The sequence below is a fragment of the Schistocerca americana genome, chromosome 6 (assembly GCF_021461395.2).
Source record: "Schistocerca americana isolate TAMUIC-IGC-003095 chromosome 6, iqSchAmer2.1, whole genome shotgun sequence".
NCBI classification, from domain to species: Eukaryota; Metazoa; Arthropoda; class Insecta; order Orthoptera; family Acrididae; genus Schistocerca; species Schistocerca americana.
The window spans coordinates 211,635,486-211,653,560 of NC_060124.1; positions in this window are offsets into that span (position 1 = coordinate 211,635,486).

Genomic DNA, 18,075 nt, shown 5'->3' on the forward strand with positions numbered 1-18,075 from the left:
GGCCACAATAATGTGTTCAATATGCTGTTTGTAGTAGCTTACCCACACTCCTATTTTTTTATTTATTGGTATACCTACTTCTGCATTACCCGTATTTGATGTATTTATAACCCTGTATTCACCTGAGTAGAAGTCTTTTTCCTCCTGCCACCGAACTTCACTAATTCCCACTATATCTAACTTTAACCTATCCATTTCCCTTTTTAAATTTTCTATCCTACCTGCCCGATTAAGGGATTTGACATTCCATGCTCCGATCCGTACAACGCCAGTTTTCTTTCTCCTGATAATGACGTCGCCCTGAGTAGTCCTCGCCCGGAGATCCGAATGGGGGACTATTTTACCTCCGGAATATTTTACCCAAGAGGACGCCATCATCATTTAACCATATAGTAAAGCTGCATGCCCTCGGGAAAAATTATGGCTGTAGTTTTCCCTTGCTTTCAGCCGTTCACAGTTCCAGCACAGAAAGGCCGTTTTGGTTAGTGTTACAAGGCCAGTTCGGTCAATCATCCATACTGTTGCCCCTGCAACTGCTGAAAAGGCTGCTGCCGCTCTTCAGGAACCACACGTTTCCCTGGCCTCTCAACAGATACTCCTCCGTTGTGGTTGCACCCACGGCACGGCTATCTGTATCGCTGAGGCACGCAAGCCTCTCCACCAACGGCAAGGTCCATGGTTCGTGGGGGGAGGAGGAACAAATTATCAGCTGGTAAAAGAAATAGTAGCCGTCCAAGGAAAAGATGGAGTGACAGCCACAGAATCGAATGACGGGTACTGAAGGAAACAAGCTTTAACGTAGAAACACAGGACGAAGAAGAAGAATAAGAAGAAGAAGAACTAGCAACTGCGACTAGAGAAGCGCCAGCCAGCGTCAGATGATGTGCACTACTGTAGTTTCCGTCCCTCGTCCTGTGCTGAGGAATATCTGCAGCATTGCCCCCATTAGGTCATCTGTAGTGCACCTTTCCATGTAATTATATTGATGTATATTTCCCCCCAGTAACTTGTTTTTCAGTCCGTAATTTCTTTTTTTGTGTTGCTTTGTATTGATACTGTTGATGCACATAAGAATTTCCTTCACAAGGTTTTCCTTATCATAAAGTGATCTCAAGAGAGACCATAAAGACCTGGACGATTTAGTGCAACTGATAAGAGCGCATTATATAAATGTGCCTCCATTTTTCTTTCAGAAGTACGTTTAATACTATTGATTTGTCTAAATTGTTGGAAATAATAACGATATATGAAGAGTTCACATAAATTAAATGTGTCCTACAAGGAGAGGTGGTGATTGTATTTCTTTTGAACTGCAGTTAATGTTTCGTCTTTCTGAGATGAAACGTCGCAAGGTGCAGCGCAAGTGGCTGTGAAGTGGAAGGGGGAAAAAAACATACATGGGCAGCAGCAGTCACAGTTGTACACTCTTTATTCAGGTTCAGAACTCGGTTAGCAATCACTCAGTTTAACTGGTTGTAACGATTACAATAAATAACAAATTTCATATAGTAGTCAGTGAGAATCTCAACAAGTGATATCACCCCTCAGGGAAAGTAAACACGGGTACTCAGTCAGTCTCTTTATGTTAAAATTACTGTAACATTCTATCTCGTAGATAATATTAAATTCAAACTGCAAAGAAAATTTACAGCCAAGGCTGCACTTAACCAGAGGGGCTCAGATAATGAATGTTCTCCATGGACAAATAATCGAAGTTCATAAAAGCTCTCTAAAAATTTAAAAACAAATAAATGACAGAATAATAAACTAATACATACAACTAAACCACACCTATGGCCAAGTTACGCAGGATAAATTTAAATATAGTTTTACTCCTGCAAGGCAGTCAATTGTAACTTCTCCAAAATTTGCCTCCAGTGGAAGTACAGAAATAATACAATGATTAACAAACTTTAACACTAGAAGCAACCAATCTCAAAGGCAAACTACTGTCATGACTAAATGAATTTAAACTCTAGCTTAACTAAAACGTAAGACTTCAGTTCTTAGGTTTTTTTCACGCCAGGACAAAGAATAACCAAACTATTCAAACATTCAACGTGACAGTGAATTAGCCCCGCACAATGAGATTAAGACATTTTACTTTGCCGTTTTAGGCTTCAATTACTACTACTGAATGAAAAACATCAAAAATCACAAGATATTCAAATTTAGGGCGCGACCCCGCCAGTAAGGTAACCCAATAACACGTCTCTAGGCGAGATACCGCTACGGCACCACCCGTAACAGACTACTGGCGGCAGAAACTCAAGAAGCCACCTATCACACACCAAGACTGTCCATAAGAAAGCGGCAACGGAATTGGTCAAATTCAGTTACAGACATACATAACAAGGCTACAGATTTATCAGGCTTTGGTGGGTATCTAAGGAAATCCGGGATGGGAGCGGACGCAAGGGTTACCAAGCGCAGCCACGCGACAACCAACAGGGAGCAATGACACGAGTACACGAAAGCAGCGCAGTGGCTTAACTGCGCGAATAAAGAAACCGGACGGGCTGGTATACCAGACACAGGAAAGAACTCAGAGCCACCTGCAAGCCGACGCACGTATCCAGCCCACCGCCGGAATTCGAATATTTATCGCAAACATTAAATTTAAACGCTCAAATTCACTATCGCCATTTTAAAGAACGACACTAAAAGGCAAAACAACCAGAACTTTAGCAAGAATTCATCATGCATTATACAGATTTGAATCTGCGTGAACAGTAACCACTCTTCATTATACCAAAGAATCTTTAATTGCAAAACGTACCTTCATTCGTGTTACCTACCCTACATCTACATGTATACTCAGCAAACCACCTTGAGATGTATGGCAGAGAGTAAGTCCTATTGTACCAGGGTATCTTCCTTTTCCACTCACGAATGGAGCGCGGGAAGAATGATGGTCTGAATGTCTCTACGTATGCAGTAATTATTCTAATCCTATCCTCACGACCGCTGTGTGAGCAATACTTAGGGGGCTGCAGTATATCCCTTTTATCCCTAGAGGAATCATTTAAGGCCGGTTCTCTAAACTTTTATAATTGAAAGAAACGTAGTTCATTCATAGGACAGCCACGCAATAACGAGGCCAAAGGGCTTACAAGGTGAGACAGTATATCAGAAATATGTTGCACATGCAGCATTGCGCTCATAACACGGTCACTTGACAGAAGAACCAGCCGTTAGCAACTGCCGAGATAAGAAAATAACGTCCGGCGGAATGCACTAGCCGCTTCCCAGGAAAGACACCTCTCCACGTCCACAGGTTAGCCGAGGCGAAGCAGTCCAACGAGAACACCACTCCGGCTCTCGTTGTACGCGCCTTCATCTTGCTCTGAAGCCAGCCCAGACGTCGTAGCAGGCCGGAGACGCCCGCCGTTAACCGGTGTCCGTTCGTAACTACAAGCTGCTCGGAGCCTCACCTCCCAGCTGCTCGAAAACAGCCAGCCGGCGGGCGCTGCTGCCTTGACCTAACCCGCAGCGAAAGATAGCACAGACGTGCGAATCGATTATCGATGTATTGCCGGCGAGCCACACTGCTCATCATCCCTAGCAGAAAAGTGAAAAACCCTCTCCTCCTTTTCTCTCACAACAAGAATGTAACTACACACCCCTCTTGACCTAAGATACATGGACTGTAGAGATTTTTCCTGTCCTCATATTCTGAACAAAGAGACTGACTGGATGAAGGACGGTCAGAACTTGACAGGGGCTCTCTAAACGAGAGGATAACTTATTAGAGATCGCCTTTTAACCCTGCTGCCCAACTCCAGAATTGCGAATGAGCACCTTATCCCCTGGCTTAACCTCAAAGGGGCGACGCCCTTTGTTATAACGGCAATCCTGTCTCCGGTGTGCGAACTCTATATTTCTACTCGCCAGTTTCCAATTTTCCTTAATGGCCTCTGGGTCTTCTCAGGAAGAGGATCGTTAACTGACAACAAATTGGCCAAAGGTGAATTCATGCGATAGCTTAACATCAAGGAGGCTGGAGTGGCCTTACTTTCCACGTAGTGAGCGGAGTTAAAAGCCAGGTTTAACATGGAAGCGGGGCATTCCATTTCCGTTTAGAATGCTGATGAAACACTATAACAGAGGACTGAAGGTTTCGATTAACTCTCTTTGCAAAGGAGGGTTGTGGATAGTAAGGTATTGTGGTGGAATGATGAATGGCATTCTCAAAGCAGAACCTTCTAAACGGATGTGAAACAAACGCTTGGGCATTATCACTAACAAGTGATCTCGGAGGGCTGAAGATGGAAAATACTTGAGATAAATGCCAAATCGTTCGATCGGCCAAGACGCCACAACTCGGGACAAGCCGTATAAACTGTGGGAAAGCATCCATGACACCCATGATATAAAGTTTACCATGCCGCGTCTTACGTAACGGACCAATGTAATCGATGAACAGCTTGTCCATCGGACTATTTTCCCTCGTGAAATAGAACAGTCCCTAAGCCTTGGCTACCTTACAACTGTGACATAACTCACTAACCTCCGAACTTCCTCATATAAGACGGGCCAGGTAAGATGCTCCCTAGTTTTTGTAAGCGTTTTGCAACTCCTAAACGACCTCCTACTACAGGGTTATGGGGCTGGTAGAAAACAGCTGGAACCAGTTAAACAGATAAACAAGCCTTGAAACGTTTACCGCTCGTGGTTTGGTAGTATACGATGCCCTTTCTTAGGTTGTAACCTGGCACCTGCTTACCTTCCAGAAGCTGCTGCTTAATTATCGTCAAGGAAGCTTGCTTCTCCCTCAAATTAGTGAACAACTGGAACCTCCGCGAGGACACCCGTTGTACAATTGGAATTCTCAATTCACAGACTACACTGATCACTCTGATTACCCTCGTCGAATATGCGACTTAAGGCATAACCTACCGGATTGTCGGTGCCTCTTATGTGTCTAACGGTGAAACTGAAGGCGATATTCGGATCGCCCAGCGTGCAATACGTCCGGGCTTCCTGGGCCGGGCCAGGACCCAACGTAAGGTTTTGTTATCAGTCTTAAGTTCCTAATGCCGATGTTCAAGACAAGAGCGAAATCTCTCTAAGGTAAATAATACTGCCAAGGCTCACAAACGGAATATCTCAGTTCATCTGAGGAGAGCTTTCGAGACGTTTAAGCTATGGGGCGCCTTCCACTTCCCTCTTCCTGTAGAGGTCAGGCAGCCACACCTGAATTGGATGCATCAGTCTGCACAAAGAAGGGCTTCTGAAAATCAGGCACTGCAAGAAGTGGGCATTAGCCAGAGTGGTGTTAACAGCATCAAAGGCTGATTGTTGGGATATCCACCTTACTGTTAGCCAATTGATTCAATAGAGCCGCCAACAGAGCAAAAGGGGGCAAGAACTTCCCAAAAAATTTAGCCACCCCAATAAACTGAGCGATTTCGTTTTTTGCCTTAGATGGAGGAAACGTACATGAATCGCTGGTCCTTCCTTGATTGATCCAAACCCCCACCACCAGACACTAAATGCCCTTGGAAGATGGCTTAACAGTGAGGCCACCAGCACGAAAACGAAGTAAGATTTGCTCAAGACGTTGAAGATGCTGTTCGAAGGTGTCACTGTGAAGAACAACATCGTCCAGATAATTGTAAACTGACTTATATTTCTGATTCCCCATGACATTATCCAATAACCTGGAGAGGATGGCTGCACCCCTGGACAATCTAACTGTTAAATATACTAAGATGGTATCTGTTCTTTCGGACATGTCCGAAAGAACAGATACCATCTTAGTATATATATTGTTAAGGCTCACCGGCCACTTGACCATCTTCTTCTTCTGTGCGAATGCACAAACAGTGCCCGATCTCTTACGGGAATAGGCAACGCGCCGCGAGTAATGAGTATTGTCCAGCACTACAAATGTAGTGCTGGACAATACGTTGAGAATGTGGGTTTCGCGAGAGGCGTGCCAGAGATAAATCCCTGCAGTCGCGCTATCCTCTGTGTCCTCGGTGGCTCAGAAGGATAGAACGTCTGCCATGTAAGCAGGAGATCCCGGGTTCGAGTCTCGGTCGGGGTACACATTTTCATCGGTCCCCGTTGACGTATGTCAACGCCTGCAAGCAGCTAAGGGTGTTCATTTCATTGTAATTCCAACTGTTAAACTAAATAAGTTCCAGTCAGTGCAGGTGACCGCCACCGGCTTGGATTCTTCAGTCAGCGGGGTCTGATAATACGCTTGGTTAAGATCCAAGACCTTAAAAATCTTTGCCCCAGAAAACCAGATAAAACAATGGCGTAAGTCGGGTAACAGAACACATTCCAGAATAACCTACTGATTCATGTGCCTATAGTCAATGGTCGGCCTGTACCCAAACTCCCCTTTGAACAACAGAAACATGAGTGAGGCATAAGGAGATGCAGATTGCCTAATGACTCCTGCCTCCCACATTTTGTCCGCTAGTCGTCGTAACGCCTCCATCTTGAGTGGTGAAAGTCGATATGGGGGTTGCCTAACTGGAATATCATTGGTCAGCTGTATCGTATAATGGATCCTATTGATGACGCCCAATTTAATGGGCAAGAAGTCGGGAAACGGATTACGAACTTTTAACAGGCCCTCAGCTTCCCTACTGGATATGTCTCACGCCAAACACAGAACTCTCCATAGCTACATTATTAACTCCTGTCACAACTTGACATTAATATAATCTGAGTTTCTTGTCAGTGCAAAAACTAAAGGAAAATGCTTTACTATCATAATCTAAAACTAAGCCCATCTGCTGGATCCAATCATAGCCCAATAACAAATTGAAAGATTTCTAACAACCAATAGTTGAATAGGCCACGAAAAATCTTGTAAAGAGTGTAATAACAAGCCATCGAGGGTAACACCTGCCTATTGACAGCACGACACCTCGTAACGTGGGCTGCAAGGGAGAAAGACTACAAATAGAATGGTTATTAACACACCACTGGTAGTAGTTGATGGTTCAAGGAAGCACAAACAAACGACAAAGATCGACTGAGAACCGGCATTATGCTATTCCATCGCTTAAATTGGCGGTGTTCGCCTTATGGTGCCTCCTCTCCCTGGACGTCAGCTGTTAGGCCGTGGCTCTCGCTGTTGGGGGTAGTCACGAACAAAACGCTCGGAACTCCCACAGCGGAAACACCTCTTATCTGCACCTCTACCCTTCCACCCACCTACAGCTTTGGACTGCACACAAACGTTTTCGGACCCAAACATCCTAGCTCTCTGCGCTTATTGTCAGTAAGGTGCAACCCATCGATACCAAGAACTAATTTATTGATATCACGGAAAGAGGCTGGATTACGGGCAAACCGACCGATCCTTGGGCCTAATCCCCTTCAAAAACATTTCTATAGCCTCCTCCTCTGAAACGTATAAATCGAGAGCTAGTATGTCAATCCAAATCTCCTCGATATACTCCTGAAGAGAGTCTGTGGGACCCTGGACTCGTAGGTAGTATTTACTAACTAAATCAGTCTTAATCTGAGGGGTTATTCTACCTTTCTGAAAGTTGGGCAGACTGCTTTTGAGCCATAAAATTCCAGCAAAAATAGCACTCAACCACCCCTTTGTCATGGAATAAATGAACTGGGGAATCGTTCGGTGGACAACACAAAATACACTGGCGTGAGTTCCAAATACGCCAACAAGCAAAGCACTTCAGTAATACGTGGCGACTAATCCAACCTCAGCACATTCGATCCCTGCACCAAGGTAAATATAGGAGTGGGGAGCTTAGCAAAGGTTCTGAAATAAGGTGACTTGCTACAGACCTCGCTTCTGACAGAACTGAGTCATTCCCTGCTCTGGTGTTGAGATACCTCCACCCACTATATCACCCTCTTCCAGGCACCATACAACGTTACGTTCTATTCGCAGCTCCATGGCTTGGCGAAGCAAAAGCCCAATGGTCATCTTTTGCACAGTTGTAACCCTTATCTACTCTAAATCACGCAGCCAAAACTGAATGATTGAGGTGGGCTTGCACTCTAGTAATTAGGGTACTGCAGAGCTGACTGTCCGCATGAATTCGAGGTTATCTCGTACACTTGAGAGAGAGGCAGAGCATAAATGCAATGCAACATCTACCTCCCCTATGTGTCCGGCTGCTGAGCACACCGGTCGATCCAAGGCTACCCGCAAGCGCGCGTTTAGCTCCGAGATGGTCTCATCGGTGGTTGTTCCTCTATATTTAACTCGAACACAGATTGTTCATTTCGGAGGTGGTTAAGCCTAGATACCCTCTGGGTTGCGAGTGACTGGTTCTCTCCTACTGCAACATAAATTCGACACACAAAATCTCTTCACACACGCATTAACAGGCCTTAAAACAGATTATACTAAATACGAATGTTTCTGCTACAACTAACAATTGGACGCAGAACACAACGACGCTCTGCTACCAAACTGTTGCGTCTTTCTGAGCTAAAAAAACGAAGTCAGCAATGCCTAAATGCCCATTTCTTCCATTTCCAGTATCTCTTATAAACAGGCAACTGTATACGAGTATTCTTCAAGTTACTGTTGTCTATTGTGTTTTTAGTTAGTTCATTGTTACTTGAATCTTCGGCATGACGCGTACCAGTTTTATGTGGCACATCCGTGATAACACCCAGTGATATAAGACGAAATACATGCTTCAATGGACATTTCAACCACAGTCCGTATAGTTACCAGCTTTTGATCCAGAAACAACTTTTCTTCCTTCTCTTGTGAGTTTATCATCGAACCCGAACACACCAGAATATCACAAAATCTTGACAAACTTATTGTGGCTCGAAAAAATAGTCAAGCCGTACTCATCTGACCAAAATTCACTCAAAGGTTTCGCATATGCTTTGCGTAAATCAACCATTACTAGAACACCAAAGTGTAGCCAAGTTCAATTCAGCGTTCAAGATATGAGTGTAGAATTTTGCTGACTTTTTCACGATTATTGATATGCATTACTGCTACACTCAGCATGTGATTGGTGATAAAAAGCCTGAGACAACCTGCTTTTTTCTGTAATTGTTGTCTAAGGTGACGTGGAATATGTGCAATTTGAAGTTTAATATTCCTGGAAGCCTGCTTGCGCACAACAAGGGGTACTATATCGTATGCTATCCACTTCAAGATAGAAGAGTAGACGCACTAGTTTCCTAAATACCATTATCATCTTTTCCACATTCATTCACATCCACTTCATCTCCGACCTGTATACCTTCTTCTATCACATCTACATCGGCATCACTTTCATCTTCTTTTTTAAAGTTGCTTCATTATCATTACCACTCTCCTGTATATCTGGCAAAGCCTCCTCGAAACCGTTACCCATTTCGAGATGTACATAATCCATTATGAATAAAATATAATACCACGCCTTACTTCACAAAACTCAATTCTGAATTGTTGTAACAGTGGATGTGTATTTACATTCTACGAATTGCTTTCAGCAACGGACATATAAGTGTCATTCGAGGAGGTGCATGGTTGCCAAGTTTTTATTTTCGTAATAAAACTGAAGTATAACATTGAAAATCACATATTGTATACCTGAGGAATTTTCTGACCCTACTGTAAAAATTTCAAATTATTGTAATACGAACCGTTATATAACCATAAATATTATGCCCAGTTATAATGGAAAGTCCAGAAAAAGCATATCTGGAGGGTGAGAAGCCTACGCACGCGTTAAAACAGAGCCCTTGTGGTTAACAGAGCAATGGCTATGAACACCAATAACTTCGTTAGACGTAACGTTCGTAGCTTTGTTGTCTTTCTGTTTAACGAAATATTTCACTCCCCACGCTATACTGGCGTTAGGATGTTTAATATCCACTTTTCTCTTTATAGTTTCAGCGGACATACTGCACACGTATTCGAAAGAAAGAAAACCTTGATATGTCCAAACAAGAAATACAGCCAGGAAGTGACGAACAGCTGCAGGCAGGGCGCTCCTGGTGGAGTCTCTATTGTTTCTTTTTTTTTTTAATTCTTAATTTCAACAACAACATTTATAAAAAAAGTGAAGTCCGTTCTGATGTGCTTTGAGCGGAGCAATATTCCTAACGGCCTCTACAGACGAGCGCGAAGAATAACGCGCTACTTAAAAAACATTTGCCCAAGCGCGGGCCGAATTAAATCGCTTCACGGGTCGGATGCGGCCTACGGACCGTGTTTTGCATATTCCTGCCCTAGAATATTCTTGGCGCATGTAGATCTTTCGTAGCTTAAGTAACACATGGAAACACTCCGTCGTGGGAGAATTCTCAGACGTGGTCTGCTGACCAAGACATCGAAGTAACGCAGACGTCACAAAGTCAGTACTACCAACTTATTAACACTTAGGATTATATGGGACTTGTTAATCACCGACTACTGAAGGAATTGTACTTAATTAGGTTAAGTCCACTTTCATTATAAACATCAGTACACTATAAATCTGAGACTGGCATAATTATGCACCCGTAAAACGCAGAGAGATGACTGCTAATACTCTGTACTGAAGTCCACCGAGACACGATAGCCGACATCCGTAGCGGACGCACGCGTGCAGTAAGGCTCAGTAAAAGTGTTAGCTTCGGTGCTATCAAATTGCTTTTAGATGTTCTAACTCATTTTATACTCTCCGCCAAGTGTTCACAACTATTTTCAAGTAGCAGCAGGTTTTAGTTTCGTGCAGATGCAAGAAACTTTGTCGTCGATCAGTGAGTTTCGTGAATGAGAAAGTCTAATATTTGTCCGTGAAGCCATTTAGGAGGACGTTAGTTCAACGTTCTCTCAACAAGTTGCAGCTATGTCGCGATGGGTAAGTAATTCTGCTATGTGGCTTCGCATTTGAGTGATTTTTGATGTGTGCTTAGTTTTCTCTCACGCGGATGGCCTGCTAGTAGCGCAATGAAGTTGTAAATTCCCCTTTATTAATAATTTTAGAATACGTAGGTGAGCAAGCCTTTCATTCCGAAGTTAAACTGCATACTCTGTTTTTTTGAAGGAAGTTCGAAAGACCCACTAGCACAGCACTCCAGTTTTATATGCTTTGTCTGTTCTATAGCCTCAGATACCTTTCAAATCCAGAATTCTTTTAGAGAAGCTTTCTTTCAGTTCGCTCACGATCTTTGAATGTGAACATGACGAACAGATATATCGTAGGGGTGCGCTTATTTAGGCGAGTGCCTGAGGTCGATGTCTTTCAGGTGTTCCTGCATATTTCAAGGTGCGAAACACGACTATGTGTACCAAATCCATGTTTCCATGTATTGCCGGTAAGGAGAGGACTATGCACCTTGACAGAAAATGCCATCTTCACTATAGTCTTGGCTAATCAGCTCCTTCCGTGACCACCTCTTACAAAATTCTAAACCGCGTAATTAAAGCGTGTAACTGCCTAAATAAAAATGCCGCGCTAAACCTAAGTCACTAGTAAAGAGAATCACAACTAGGGTCCTACATTTAGCATGTGACTCATTCAAAAATGCTCCGTCGCTACGGATGCCGCTAACAAAACAAGTGAACGCAAAATTTTTATCGTAAGAATATCGTTTGTCTTATCTTCATGCGGAGATTTCAGAACTGCACATTTCGGAAAGCATTTGAAAATAAATAATCACATCAACCTCAGTTAATTTAGGAGACACACCATCCATCACTCATCTAAAACACAATATATTCTTAAATTAGTTTATTGGTACTGTGCATAGTAAAACTACATAACAGTCTTTAAAAAAGAACTGCAACCCTGGTGCAACTATAAACAAGTCGCTCCAGTACAAATACAGTAGCACAGTGCCATATTTGTCTTAATTCTTGAGAAAGCAAAGGTTGATTGCGGGTACCGTTCCTCTTAGATCGCCGTCCTGTGGCTCCACCGCGCCAAGTAGAAATTTTGTCTACGTCATCTTGTATTCTATAGTCACTCACCGACGACACCTTCCGCACACCACAGCATCATCGACAAACAGTCCCAGACTGCTGCTTACCCTGTCTGCCAAAACATTTATGCATATGAAAAATAACAGCAGTCCTGTCGCCCTTACATGGAGCACATCTGACGATACCCTTTTCTCTGATGAACAATCGCCGTCGAGGGCAACATACTGGCTTCTCTTACTAAGAAGTCGTCAGGTCACTCACATATCAGGGAACCTGTTCCGTAACCTTGCACCTTCGTTACCAGTCAGCAGTGCGGCAACATGTCAAATGCCGTACCGATATCTAGGAATATGGAATCCGGCTGTTGCCCTTCACCCATGTATCGAGAATAAGCCAGCACAGCCGATGGAAATAGTTTACAACACGTAATCGCAAATGATAACTTTCGCTACAATAATAGAAATATAATTTCAAGTTAAATATTGAAGTCATGCAATAGATGAGTTGTTAACAGTTCATGTACATTAGAAATTTAGATAAACCAACGAAAAGTCCAGTTAAACTCCTAAATTCCGGCCGGTGTGGCCGAGTGGTTCTAGGTGTTTCAGTCTGAAACCAAGTGACCGCTACGGTCGCAGGTTCGAACCCTGCCTCGTGCATGGATGTGTATGATGTCCTTAGGTTGGTTAGATTTAAGTAGTTCTAAGTTCTAGGGGACTGATGACCTCAGAAGTTAAGACCCATGGTGCTCAGAGCCGTTTGAACCATTTGAACAATGAACTGATTAATAAAATTCTACTTTTATTATAGTGCAGCGTACTTCCGGAAGGAATTACGGAAAAGAACCGTCGTAAACAGAGCATTGTGCCTTGCTACCGACAATTTAGCCACACTGGCTGTCTCTGTAAATGGAAAAGTACCGATCGATCAGATGTGCCAGATGCGTTCTTGAAAAGCATGAGGGAGAGTTTCGTACGCGTTCCATAATAATCAACTGTCCGCTGAATCCAGGACTTGGAATACCGCAGTAAACTGTGTAGAAGATTTTAAGACGGTGGTTGCATTTCAAAAGTGTGTCATCCGCAGCTCGTGCGACAGTTAAAACCTGTAGATTATGGCTGGTGCCTTCAATTTTGCATCACAATGCAAGAAGCACTTGAGGATGAACGTTTCGCCCCCAGGCTGACATTCGCGGGGAAGCAACCTTCCGTTTATCTGGAAAGGTTAATCACCACAGTGTGAGAGCGTTGTGCACTCAACATCCTCGTGAAACTGTGGCGCATCATCGAAATTCGCCGATTTTTAACGTTTCTTTGCAGTGTCACAGACGAAGCTGCATGGACCGTTTATCTTCTGTGAAAAGACTCTTACCTTGATATGTTGCAGTTGTGGGTGTTTCCACTGCTGATTTCCTCTTCCAATGAGACGGGGCGCCCCACTATCAGAACGACGAATTTCCGCATTATTGGATTTGGCATGGTGGCGAAGACGATGTGGCTCTATTCACTTGGCGCCCCCAGGTTGCCTGACTTCACGCCTTGTGAGTTCTTACGTTTCGGGGCGAATTGGGGACCGTGTTTACGTACCCCCACTGGCGAGACACTGGAACAGCTGAGAGAATGTCTCAATGCCGCTGTGTTGACCACTGACACGATGTTGACACGTAGGGTATAGAACGAACCTGACTACCACTTGGACGTGTAGGTGTGACTTCAAGTGCGCTCATAGAACATATGTAGGGCGCTAGATGCAAACTTGGTCAGTTTGCGGTTGTATGCACGCACCAATCATGTCTGTATATGTAAAACTGTGGAAAATGTAGAGCTCTGAAAAATATTGAGAATTTACAGCATCAATTTCAAATGCAAAAGTGAGGATAATCTTCAGCTGTCACTGAGAGACGGGAGAAGGTAGGAGTAGACAAGTGGGAAAAACCCTTTATTAACACTTTTTTAAAACTGTTACTGTTATACTGCAAAGAAATTCGAGGCGTTCCTCGGTTTCGCGCTCCGGGAAATGCAGAACCGAGGAGAGGGGTTAGGGCTAGTATGGAGGCAAACAAAAAGATGCTTTCCGCTGAGTGTATTTGGGTGTGCACTAAAGTAATGTCCGAACAGGCCTAGGAAGGCCTAATGGTACCGATCAGCCACCGGAGTCATCCTTAGCCCACAAGCGTCACGGAATGTGGATATGGAGGGCCTTGTGATCATTACATCTCTCTCCCGACCGTATGCCAGTTTACGAGCCCGGAGCCCCTACTTCCCAATCAAGTAGGTCTTGAGTTTGCCTCACAACGGCTGAGTGCACCCTGCTTGCCAACAGCGTTCGGCAGACCGGATGGTCACCCATACAAGTGCTAGCCCAGCCAGACAGCGCTTAGCTTCGGTGATCTGACGGAACCGGTGTTACCACTGCGGCAAGGCCGTTGGCATTTGGGTATGGAGCAGGAGAGGAAACGACAAGTAGGAGTAATGGTGACCCTCCAACATGCAATGTACGGTGACTTCCGGAGAATGTCTGTAGATGTAGATGTACATGTAAATGCACATATAAATGCACATTAGACATAAGTTTATATGGTCTGCAGCCTTAGTTGATCGGTGTGGAAGAACAATTACAACTTCGGAAACGAAAAGATAGCATCGCCTTTAGAAAACAGTTGTCTATCTCTTCTGTGAGAAGATAGTAACTCTTGCAAATTTTGTTGAGGATGGATTCCTATGGAACAATGTGTTGAACGACCACAATATTAATACTGTGCCGACCGAAGTGGCTGTGCGGTTCTAGGCGCTGCAGTCTGGAACCGCGAGATCGATACGGTCGCAGGTTCGAATCCTGCCTCGGGCATGGATGTGTGTGAAGTCCTTAGGTTAGTTAGGTTTAACTAGTTCTAAGTTCTAGGGGACTAATGACCTCAGAAGTTGAGTTCCATAGTGCTCAGAGCCATTTGAACCATTAATATTGTAAACAAGAAAATTCGCAGCATCGATCGGAGGAGGTTTGAAATCATCTATTACAGCAAATCGATTCCAGTCACTGTGTGATCGTGTTGAGTGCAAATGTAAGTCTTGAATAATAAAAGCTCCTATTACAACTTCAACAAGACGTCAAAATAGAACATAGCAACTAACGACCAGATTTTGAATTCAAAATTTCGTAGTAAACTGTTATGTTCTTCTGTACTGACGCCACGTGGAAGCTGTAATATGTGCTTCCATGACCAAAATCGATCCGCTGTAATAAATGATTTCAAATCTCTTACAACCAATGCTGCCAGTTTGCTTGGTTGCAGTTCTTGCGAATGTATTACATTACAGAACAATTGTGGGTTTTGAACGGTCAGTTCGCAGGTAAGCAGAGTAGGTGTACTGGTGCAGTTTTGGAGTAGATATTCAAACGAATGGTCCGTGATCTTGTTGCAGGAATCGAGAATGCGTCAGCGATGCTACCGCAAACCTTTGTCACGCGCTCGTTATCCCGTCTGCTCCCGTAACGCAGTGAAAAATGAAAAACAGGGACACGCACACACACGCGCGCCCGTGCGCGACACACACCCACACAAAAACAGGAGCGGATGAGCATGTACACATTTCTAGCGCCAAAAAACACGCTGTCGGGAGACAGAGAGACGTAGTCTGTGCGGCAGAGACAGAGGAGAAGAGAGAAAACGGCCGGTAGGCGGACGCGACTGGCCGCGCGCATGGAAATTCTCCGTAATGGGATTCGACTGTTAAAATAACAACACGGGCCGCAGCGCAGATCAAAAGAACCGCCCGGTGACAGTCACACTCGCGCAAGATATAATCACATTTTTGTTATAATTTACATATGAGTTCGCTGATCAACAGATTTAGTCTTTGATGTCGGTCATAAAAATATAATAAAAATACCTTCCGCGGACGGGAGGGGGAGGGGGGGAGGAAAAAAAATATACGCGTACATATGCACGGGCGGCGAGCGCGCTCCGGACAAATAGACTACGGAAAGGAAAAAGAGACTGCAGGAGGATTGCGGTGGGAGGACAGAGGGGAAGTGGAAGAGGGGACAAGCACGGAGACGGGAGAGAGAGAGAGAGAGGGGGGGGGACGCCTTTGATGTAGATAATGTCACTCCTGTGTAATCAGTATTTCAATAATAAAAAAGTAGAATTTAATCGAAAAATGAAGCGAGGCGCGGAGCAGTCTGGACAGGGGAGGCGACACATTCGCTGAGAGCGGTTTGCAAAAGGGAACAGCGCCAGCCATGATGTGGGGCATTGCCTCGCCCGGGGGCGGCCGCCCGCTGCGTTTTTTACGCAGAGCCTTCGCGGCCTGCGAGCTTCCGGTAATCCGGGCGGAGAGGCCGCCGCCAGAGTTGCGTGGGCAGCTGCAGCCGCTCCGATGTCGCTCAGCACAAAGCGGTCCAGTCGACGTCTCCAAGTGGCTTGACTGTGGAAGTACTTAAGTACTTGTTAATGGGGGGGGGGGGGGGATAGGGGGGGGGATGACTCATGAAACTTATTGGTAGAGTGAAACTGTGTGAAGGGTCGGGACTCGAACCCGGAACCTTTGCCTTTTGCAGGGAAATGCTTCACCGATTGAGCTATCCGGGCACGACCCATCGGCACAGCTATACTTCCACTGAGTGTGGTGCTTAAGATATTCGGATCTTTTACTCATAATAAAGACTTTTTTGTGATTTTAGCTCAATGAGAAATTGGCCCCTGCAGTTCGAAGAGAACGAAAAATCATGATCATTATTTCAAATAATATTGTAGAGAAGAAGCTGATTAACCAATAATTTTACTATTTCCTACTTAACTATTAAGATTTATTCGTTAACTTTAATAATACAATATATTACTTACTATGTACGCGGTTCTAGGCGCTACAATCTGGAACCGCGCGAGCGCTACGGTCGCAGGTTCGAATCCTGCCTCGGGCATGGATGTGTGTGATGTCCTTAGATTAGTTAGGTTTAAGTAGTTCTAAGTTCTAGGGGACTGATGACCTCAGAAGTTAAGTCCCATAGTGTTCAGAGCCATTACTATGTAAGATGCTTGTGACATAAATAGGAGCAAATATAATTTTATGCTAAAATTCGTAATTAATTCTCTTTTTTACACCCCAGAGAATCGATCAATTTACTATGTACGATGCTTGTGACACATGTACATTGCAATCCATACATGGCACACAGCAAACCAGTGCTTAACAGTATTGGTTAAAAACAGTCTTGGTTGCAGTTTGCTTTTTTATTTTTCAACTACGCGTTTCGCCTTATTTACGCATCTTCAGGTTGATCTTTTCTTGATGGACGCGAGTGACTCCAAGACTTGCATAACGTGTTCCCTTTCACAGGGGCGAGTAACAGGGTAAGATGGGGCTCAGGTAGTAAGCATCATGCTCACTACATGATCCCCATCATGCTTACTACCTGAATCCCATCTTATTCCGTTACTCGCCCCTGTGAAAGGGAACGCGTTATGCAGGTCTTGCAGTCACTCGCGTCCATGTAGAAAAGATCAGCCTGAAGATGCCTAAATAAGGCGAAACGCGTAGTTGAAAAATAAAAAAGCAAACTGCAACCAAGACTGTTTTTAACCAATATAAGTACATTGCATTTGTGATGTAAAATCGCGATTGAGGTGTGCTCCCATGTTGACACTAGATAGGAGGAGTATGGGAATACCTGCTACGGACGCTACGATAACAGTAAAATAGACACAGATATTTTTTGTGACGACTCTATTCAGTTGCGCGTTTCGAAGATATGGTTCTCAGATTCATTAAGGGAACAGACACAATACAATGTACTGAGTCAACTTAAGTGCGCCATATTGTATAGTTCAATACAGCTCACTTAAGGTGACTCAGTACATTGTATGGTGTCTGTTCCCTTGACTGAATCTGATGGTGATATTTTCTAAACGCGTCACTAAATAGAATGGTCACAAAAATACCTGTGACTGTTTCACTATTATCATAACGTCCATAATACACTACTGGCAGTTAAAATTTCTACACCACGAAGATGACGTGCTACAGGCGCGAAATTTAACCGACAGGAAGAAGATGCTGTGATATGCAAATGATTAGCTTTTCAGAGCATTCACACAAGGTTGGCGCCGGTGGCGACACCTACAACGTGCTGACATGAGGAAATTTTCCAATCGATTTCTCATACACACGCGGCAGTTGACCGGCGTTGCCTGGTGAAACGTTGTTGTGATGCCT